Source organism: Heterocephalus glaber, unplaced genomic scaffold (assembly GCF_053883595.1).
Source record: "Heterocephalus glaber isolate CG9 unplaced genomic scaffold, H.glaber_assembly_v1.0 deba00000347, whole genome shotgun sequence".
NCBI lineage: Eukaryota > Metazoa > Chordata > Mammalia > Rodentia > Bathyergidae > Heterocephalus > Heterocephalus glaber.
Window position 1 is genome coordinate 33,060,716 of NW_028258143.1, and position 10,181 is coordinate 33,070,896.

General features: G+C 32.6%; 1 pseudogene; it reads right to left on the reverse strand.

Moving 5' to 3' along the window:
• Nucleotides 1-1,979: 1,979 nt before the first annotated feature.
• On the reverse strand, nucleotides 1,980-2,636 carry LOC101721396 (prostaglandin E synthase 3-like; annotated as a pseudogene).
• Nucleotides 2,637-10,181: the final 7,545 nt, after the last annotated feature.

Consider the following 10,181-nt stretch of genomic DNA (forward strand, 5'->3'; position numbering starts at 1 on the left):
TTATGCAAATAGAAGACAATAAATTTGGTGTTCTTCCCATGGATGAGTGAAGGGGTGGGGAAATTGTGATGGATATCATGTATTGGCTCTTGGTCATCACTGTTTCAAGGCTTTTACTTTGAAAAAAATTATATACTTTATTTTTAGAGAATTTTAATGCTCAAAATAAAAGAGTTCTCAAATATCTCCCCCTGCTGATTCACACAGCCTCCCACCAATTTCTCACATCAGTGCTACAGAGTGGTACATTTTTCACAAAAGATGAATCAACATTAACCCAAATCTATAGTTAACTTTAGTGTTCACTGTTGGTTTTGTACTTTGTTATTTTGACAAGTGTATAATGACATATATTCACAATTACAATACCATACAGAATCATTTCCCTGCCCTAAATATCCCTTGCACTCCATCTGTTTATCCTTTGCCCTGCAACCCTTGTCAACCACTGATACTTTTACTGTCTCCATAATTTTGCCTTTTCCTGAACATTGTGTAATTAGAATCATATAGTATTTAGCACTTACAGAGTGGCTTCTTTCCCTTAACAATATATATTTAAGATTTTTTGCATCTTTTGTGTGCTTGAAAGCTTATTTGTTCTTAATGTTGTACAATATTGTACTGTCTGAACATAACATAATATACCCATTCACCTACTGAAGAAATCTTGATTGCTTCCATGTTTTGACAGTTATGAATAAGACTGGTATATACATGCATGTGCAGGTTTTGTATGTACATAAGTTTTCAATTAATTTGGGTAATTATCAAGGAATGTGACTGCCAGATCATATATTCTGAGTATATTTAGTTTTGTAAAAGTCTATCTTCCAAAGTAGATGTACCATTTTGCGTTTCTACCAGCAATGAATGAGCTTTCATTGATCCTGTAGCCAGCATTTGGTTCCTCTCAGTGTTTGGGATTTTAGTCATTCTAATAGTTGTGCAGTGCTATCTCATTTTAATTTACAATCCACTAATGACTTAATACTGAGAATCTTTTCATATGCTTAATATATATATATATATATATATATATATTTTTTTTTTCCATTGGTGAGGTGCCTTTCCAAATCTTTGCCCATATTTTAATCAGGTTGTCAGTTTTCTTTTCTTTTCTTTTCTTTCTTTCTTTTATCTTTCTTTCTTTCCTTCTTTCTTTCTTTCTTTCTTTCCTTCCTTCCTTCCTTCCTTCTTCCTTCCTTCTTCTTTCTTTCTTTCTTTCTCTCTCTCTCTTTCTTTCTTTCTTTCTTTCTCTCTTTCTTTCTTTCTTTCCTCCTGACAGCCAAAAGTCTTCCAAGAAAGAATGTAGACATTTTAAAAAATTCTCACTGTCATGAACATAAATTGAGGTTTTTCAGCTAGAGTAAAAGCTGAATCAAAAGCAGAAATAAAAAAATCCAATATTGTATTAACACTTTTTCATTTGTTTGCCATACTGACAGTGCAAATACAAATCTGGTCTAAATGTACAGACTCTCAAGCAACAACACACAGCTTTCTTCATCCTCCATGCTAAGAGATGTAAAAGCTTAAGTGCCAAATACTACCAAATGTATAGGCTTTAAAAACAATCTAAAAAACCCCATCTAAATTAAGGCCATTCACTAATTTTAGCTAACATACATCTGGAACACTGACAAGTGAACACTTACATACAATAACATGAAATAAAGTTTTGAAAAATAAACTGTAGTGGAACAATCCTGAAAGGTACACTAGAAGAATGGCAGGTTATCAGTTTAAGGTGTCAGCCAATTTGTTTCAGCCACTTTGAGGCCATGTCTAAAATCCAAAATTTAGTTACCTTTCCTTATGCTGAAAACTTTCTATCGTGTCAGTAATTATGTTATGAAATAAAAGAGACAGGTGATTTTTTTTATCACAGCTGCTGTATCAATTGCCTACGACCTCAACAGCTTATGAAAGTCTGTGAAATGTTCAAGCATAAAGATAATGCCTCAGGTGTCTTAAAATTGCCGCATATAATGGTACATTATCAACCCTTAGTGAAGCCTTAAAAAAACAGATTGGAAGAATGGATTAAAGGAGGCAAATACAGTATCTGCCTTTAGAGCTATCAATTCAGGAATTCTCTCAATTAAGAAATCTTGCAGAGAAGTTATTTTCTTTTTCAAAATTCAGGTGATGACATTGTTTATTCCAGATCTGGGATACTTGCATCATCACTGTCTTGTGAATCATCATCTCCTCCATCTACGTCTGGTAAATCTACATCCTCATCTCTACCTATGTTGTTCATTATCTCAGAGAAATGATCAAAATTAGACATATCTTCATCGGAATCATCCTCCCAGTCTTTCCAAATATTGAAGTCCATACTAAACCAATTAAGCTTTGCCCTTTCTTTTGTTAACCTAGGCCATGACTGGCCAAATTCTCCTTTTCAGAAATAACATAAATTTGATTCTTTTATGCTTCGAATCACTTAGATTAATACAGTGAAAAAGATCAATTTCATTTAAATGTTTAAAATTATCACTTCCTCAAAGACAACTGAAAGTAAGTTTGGATTTTTCAAAATTTACATTAACATCTTTACTGTCTTCAACACAAAATTCAATGAAGACATAGTCCCTTCTATCATATCACTTTGCAGAAGCAGGCTGCATAGCACTAGTTATTTTGAGGCAGTTCACTATAATTTAAACAGAAACTTTATTTTTACACTAACTACTACATTTAAAGTAATGAGTCAGTTTTGGAAGGGCCAGCAATACTGGGAATGAGCTCAGGCCTTTACGCTGAGATATATCCCTATCTCTTTCATTTTTGCTGCTAGGGATTGAACCCAGGGACTCCCACAAGCTAGGCAAACACTCTACCACTCTGTCTGTTTTCTTTTTAAGTTTTAAGAATTCTTTGTATATTTTGAGTAACAGTCATGTAAAGATATGTTCTTTGCAAATATTTTCTCTCAGTCTATGTCTTGTTTTCCCTTTCACTAGATCCTTTTACACTTGATCCTCTCTCTGAGGCTTTTTGGCACCTAGTCATCTTCTATTATTTTGCTTGTCATAGAGAAAAATTGTCTAACTAATTCACTCTAAGATTTAGGTGCCTCATATTGTTTGTTTCCCAAAAAAGTACTGCCAGAAAATGATGAGGCTTACTATATTAGAAAATATATAGCCATTGATAGAATTTAATTTAGGAACTTATGATATTAAAGTGAGAAGTTTTTTGGAAAAGTTTTTCCCCAAATATTGATGGCTGTAATACATAGACATCCCCAGAGTACTTTTGTTCATAGAATTTCAACTTTCTTTCACTAATTGTTTAATAATTGAAATACTTCAAAAAACAAAACAAAACAAAATTTGACTTTATCATCTGGTAGTTATTGTAAAGGACTAATTTCAAAATCCCAGGTAGCTACCTATAAATGTATTCAGAAAGGAATTAAGTAACTCTATGCCTGAGATACTTATACTTGTCAAAGTTTTTCTTGAAATGAAAATTCAGTTCATATTAGATTAGGCAGTAAAAAGTGTGTTGGCTATGTTCCTTGGTTGAGCTCTTCCTAAATCATTCTGTGCTTGCTCAGCTTTGCCTCTCCTGCTCAGTGACTTTATTCTCAGACAGGATCTCCTCACATTGTGAGAAATACAGGTGCTCAGAGTTACAAACCTGCACTCTTACATATCATGATTCAAAAGAGAGACCTGAAGCTTCCACCTTGGGGATTATGTGGTAAGCCTTACTGAAAAGTGTGATTCAGCATCTTGCACAAGGTGCCCTACTGCTGGACATGAAGAATTTAGCTCAGCTAGGGGTCATGTGTCTACCTCTATGGGCGGGGCATGTGCTAAGTTCAATTTTGCTTGAACTATAAAGATTGGAGTCCAAGATATGAGAACTTTTGTTGTTAGGAAAAAAGTGTGAAAAAAGTATGTCCTTGCTTTGAGAAACAGAGTGCTTTGGATGACTCACTAGTGAGATGCTGTGGGTATTTTTCGTGCTGAAACTAAAGATACATTAATCGTATACATATGTAGAAGATTTGAAGACCTAAAAAAGTGAAGAAAGGATTAGTCTTTGTATTAAACAGTTATTCCTAGGGTTCTAGAAGAATTTTACTTGCTCTAGTTGGTAAATAATTATTTAAGAGTAGGAACAGGGAGATAGGAAATTGTTCATTATTTTTAGCATAATCCTGATAATTTTTGTATAGTTGGTTTTCTCTGTCTGGTGGTAATCAAGCAACAGAAGTCACTAAAATGAAAAGTGAAAACTGAATTTTTATTGAATCTTTAAAAATAATTTTCTTGTAATTCAATATTTTATGTCTTCCAAATTCATTTTTATTTAAATTCTTAAGTGTGACTAAAACGTCAAGATTAAATAATATATTTTAATTGGTTCTTATTTTATTTAGCTATTATTTAGAATTTTTTATTCCAACTTTTTCCTACTTTATTTATCCAGTTTTTTCACTGTTTCTCTGAAGACCTGGGAAAATAATTTCTATAATATGGATGCAATGTAGCAAAACCCCAAAAATTCTGGATTGGATGTTGTTCTGCCAGTTGCTAGTTCTAAGACTGGGTAAATTATTGAAGTTCTGTTATCTTCAGTTTCACCGTAAAATGAAATAATTGGGACGTTTCACTGAGTCAATGCAAGTAAAGTACTTGTCATATGCCATCATATTCAATGACTGTTCAGCCAATGCTAGTTTGTATTACCTGTGTTAATACTTACCTGTGAAGAGATACAGAAAACTTTTGATTGTAGCAATTATTAGCATTAGCTCCTTGCTTAATGGATCACTGCCTGGTGTCTGAGTTATCTTTTGGGATATCTGGTTCTGCTGTGAAGATGAATATTTTATACTCAAATCTTGCAGAAATTAGAGGTCTGAGGTAACACAGTAACCTTAATTAGATGCTCCAAAAGTAATTGGTGACTGTAATTCAAAATCATAGTGTACTTTGAAGTATATATGTAACTTGGGTAAAGTGTATATTTGAAAATAAAATTATGTGAAACTTTTACATGTTGCTTCAGAACTTATGGTTTTTTCTTTTCCCAATAGCTTTATTCTACTTTTCTTCATTTATATTCAGGTTAATTTCATTTTTTGCAAACTAGTCATGATAGGAATAGACTAATTTTTATTTTAATTTCTGACTTTATAACTTTGATATTTCAAAAAAGAGAATCTGCCCATTTTGTTGGTAGAAATTCAATATATATATTGAACCAGAAAGATATGAACCAGAAACATACAAATTTGGGAATTTTTGTAATTTATTTGGAATTTGTTATTATTTAACTTTGTATTATACTCAACTAAGCAATTTAGTATTGTATATAAGATTGCAATATGTGTACATATTTTCACAGAATGTATATTTTTCAAATACTTCAGAGCATATATATGTAACTAAATTTACATATTTGTGAAAATGAAAGTGTAATTTTATTTATTTATTTATTTATTTATTTTTTGCTTAAATTCTTTTATTGGTACATTTTAGGTATACAATATGTTTACATTTATCATTGGGTGCTTGTACCTGTACATGAAGTATCTTGGTTCTTATTTTTTTCCCCTTTACCTGTTGAAAGTGTAATTTTATATTGTTCTCATTAACTGCAAAACATAAATGTCTTCTGTGTGCAATAAATTGGATGGTATTAGGAGATACTAAGAACTAAAAAAAAAACGGTTAATATTGAGTAATATAATGGATGTTCTCAATAATATTTTACATTGAATTCAATGGTTGGTTAAACATTTGCATATTTTGATGATCTTTGGTAAAGGTAAAATTATAATATTCATGGGCAATTCGATGATGATGATGCTATCAGGGATCCACCTTCTGTTTTTAAGAAGGTGATCTATAGATCTTCTCCTTTTTGGTTGGGGCTTTCTCTGCTTTAAGTGAAATAAATAGGAAACACATGTATAAATACTGAATAGTTTCTCTGGTGTCAGAAACTGAAAGTGTAAATAAAGACTAAAGTGTATAATAGGTAATGTGAAATAGGAAGAAAAGGGGCAAAGGGGAAGTAAGCAGGAGGGGTAGGGGACAGAAAGAAAGGTATGGAATTAATAAGAGAAAATGGAAAAATAGGAACAAAGTCTTTGTAAATAGGGAGGAATGGAGGGGTTGAAGGGAGGGCTGGGCAAGGGTGAAAAATAAGAACCAAGAGAGATTATGTAAAGGTGCAAGTTTCCAACCATGAATGTCATTATATTGTATACCTAAAATGTACCAATGATTAGAATGAATAATCGATAATGCAAAATAGGAAGAAAAGGTCCAAAGGGGTAGAGGTAGTGGGAGGGGCAGGGGAAAGGAAAGAAGGGAAAGGAAAAATGATGAGAAATGGAAAACATGGAAATAAAGTCTTTGCAAATAGGGAAGAGTGGAGGGGGTGAAGGGAGGGCTAGGAATGGGGAAAAAATAAAAACCAAGATGCATTATGTAAAGGTACAAGTTCCCAGTGAGAAATGTAATTGTGTTCTATACCTAAAATGTACCAATAAAAGAATTTAAGAGGGGAAAAAAAAAAAGAACCAAATTACAAGAAGATGCTACCCTCTCCCCAACTCAAAACATCACGGGTCCCTTTGCTTAAAAAAAAAAAAAAAAAAAAAAGGTGATCTTTTTTTTTTGGTACCAGGGATTGAACTTGGTTCCTTGTACTTGCGCAGCAGGTGGCAAAACCACTGAGCTAAATCCCCGGCCCCAGAAGGTGATCTTTTTTGAAAGGAACATCAAAGATATAGGTAGAAAATTAAAAAATAGAAAAATTGAACTTTGTACAAACTAAAAACATTTTGTGCATGAAAAGATACTATGAATGGAGTGAAAAGGCAACACATAAAATGGAAAAATATTTGCAAATCATGTATATAATGAGGGCTTAAAATGCTGAATATGTAGAGAATTCCTAAAACTCAACAATAAAGTTATACAAGGGACCAGTCAGCATATGAAATGTGAGCAACATCCCTAGTCATCAGGGACATACAAATCAAGGTCTTTTGATATCACTGGAGTGTCCATGAAAGTACATGTCAGGACGCTGAAGGTCTGCAGTGGAAGGCTGAAGGGTCTGTGCTGGAGGCAGAAGAGTCTGTGCTGGAAGCCAGGAGACGACTTTCAAGGTGAAAGTGAAAATTGGAGCTCCTCCAAAGAAACAGAAGCAAATTTTTTTTTAAAATTTCCCTTTTATTCCATACAGGCGACAAGCCTATTACTTGCTGTCACTCTCACCCAAGGTGGGATGTCTGTCTCAAGTAAATTCCTTCAGTTACACCCAGAGCTGATCCAATTTAGTTGGGCATTATATGTTACAAACTGACAAGTATGTGAGGAGAAAGAGAAATTGAAAGTCTTGGACACTGTTGGTGGATTGTAAAATGGCATAATCACTGTAGAAAACAATATTAAAATTAAAAATATATTTACCATAGCATCAAGCAGTTCTATTTCTGAGATTATACCCAACAAAATTGTTAAAAAGAGTCTGGAAGAGATAGTTGTAAACCCTTGTTTATAGAAGCACTATTTAAAATAAATAAAATGTGGAAGCAACTCAAAAGTGTTCATCAATGAATGAATGGATAAGCAAAACACATTGAAATATTACTCAAGCTTTTAAAAGGAAGAAAATTTTGTCATATGCAATGATGTGGATGGACCTTGATATTATGCTAAGTAAAACAAGCCAGTCACAAAAACAAATATTTAATATTCCAGTTATATGAGGTATAAATCATAGAGCTATAATGTCAATGCAGGAAATAGAAAGGTGGTTGTCAGGAGCTGGGGATGGGGGTAGTAGAAATATATTATTTTTCTTTTTTTGTATGGTTCTGGGGATTGGACCCAAGTCCTTCACACTGAACTACATTTCTAGCCCTTTTTCTTTGAGATAAGACTTCTAAATTGACCAAGTGGGACTTAAACTTACAATCCTCCTGTCTCAGTTTGGATTACAGGCATGCACCACCACACCTAGTTAAATATATTGTTTAATGGATATAGAGTTTCATTTTTGCAAGATGAGAAGAGTTTTGGAGATAAATGTTTTCAGTGGTTGCACAATATGAATGTACACTTAAAAATGGTTAAGGTGGGAAATTTTATGTTACATTTATTTGTATAAACAATAAAACAGGAAAAAGGAAGGAAAAAAGAAGATGGCCATCTAACGACTCTAAATTTCCTTTGAGCAATCTTCTTACCATACTATTTCTTTTGTCTGAGACTTATTTTCCAATTGAGCTTTGTTGGAAAAGAAAACCTGAGTTTATAATTTGACATGTTCAGGAATAATGACATTTTATATTTTGAATTTATTTCAAATTGGAATATAAAGTAAATTTACTCTTCTGATATTTAGCTGTTTTGGACTAGTATTATGCACAATTAGACTGAATTTCTGAGGGTTATAAGCAGCTTAAATTTTTTCAGGTAGCTTTGTGGAAAATAATTATCTTCTGTTTGGAAATATGAGCTGTGATATTAAGACATATGAAATCTGACATTTACCAATAACTGCTTCTGACATGGTTTTCATCATTGATTTTCTTTCCTCTCCTGCAGTTGCTATAGTTGCACTTTTCTCATTTCGGATGCACAGAAGAGAAATATTTTATCTTTTGTGACACATTGTGAACGGTACTGCTGCCGAGACTAAATGTAAAATGTAGGTAGAAGTATGCTTTATATGACAACCAGCTCTTGATTTGAACTTAGAAACCCTACCTCAAATAAAGCAAAGATTGAGATTCTCACTTGCTATTCTGGAGGGCAGTGTTCTTCTCTCCAGTCCACTCCACAGAACACTTCTTGATGTTACAGAATGATCACAAGGAAGCCCATGAACTAGTCCAGTTTGACATTTCTGTGCACTGCAGTTCTTCAGAGGATAGGATTAGCACCAACACAGTCAAAAATACCATTCCATCCTCATGGGTTTTATCAGTTTACTTATGGTAGAATTTCTTAATTTTTTTTCTTTGATTAAACACTTTCATAAATTTAGTCATGTGTCATATTATTTCAAGGATGTTTGAAAGATTGCTAATGCTTTGTTGTTCCTCTACAACCATTTTTGCTTTTTTAGGAAAAAAATTTAAATAATAAAAGTTTATACTTTTTCTTTGTAAAAGACTTGAAGAGCCCCAAATTGTGTGAAGTAAAAAAGTAAAAGTCATCTCATTCTAGGTCCTCTCTCTTTCAATCCTACAATGCTTTATTTTAGCATATTTATCAGTCTCTTTCTATGCTCACATACACACATACTCAGTCTTAAGAACATAATCACATTCTCTTGTCACTGTACTCCCCTTATTATGCTATTAAATAATAAATTGTTAAGAAAAATTTATATTTTACTGGGTATAAATTTAGCTCATTTAAAAAAGCACTATAAAATTAAATTGAATATGTACACCATCATTTATTAAGCAATTGTCAGTTTCCTATTGATTGTGGTTTTCAAGTTTTCCAGTGCTGTAGCATATATTTTTGTGTATGTGTTCGAGCACTTAAATAACTAGTAGGTCAAAGAGAATGCACATCTTAAGTTTGCATAGTTATTGCTCAAAAGGTTTTTTATCAATTTGGATTTTGATCTAACTACAGGGAGCTCAAATTTTCTGTGCCCTTCCCAATACTATATATTATCAATATTTTTCATTTTTACCTCTCTAATGAAATGAGAAATGATATGTCCCAGTTTGAATCACCTAATGATGAGTGAAGTTTTATATTTTTCATATGGTCACTATAGAAAGAGAGAAGTTTTTTAACTTGGGAAGAGGACACTCACCCTCCAATACTGGACTGACCAGGATATCCTTTATAGTTGTATTTAACTTTTCACTAAGTCATTGTAAATAAAGTAATATGAATTCATCTAAGTTTCGAATATGATGCCTAAAATTATTATTGAAACACAAACTTTTCACAGATTTCAATTTTCTCCTGAGATAATTTCTTTAAAAACAACAACTTCAACATTTTACTTAACTATAAAATTTTTATTTTAAAAAAAGAGATATTCATAATTATTTATTTATAGTTCAACCCCTTGGGCTACCCAATTCTTCTCCCCTTTTTCAGGAACTTTTCTCTTATACTTAAAATTTAAAAACTAAAAATATACGGATAACTTCTGCCACCAAT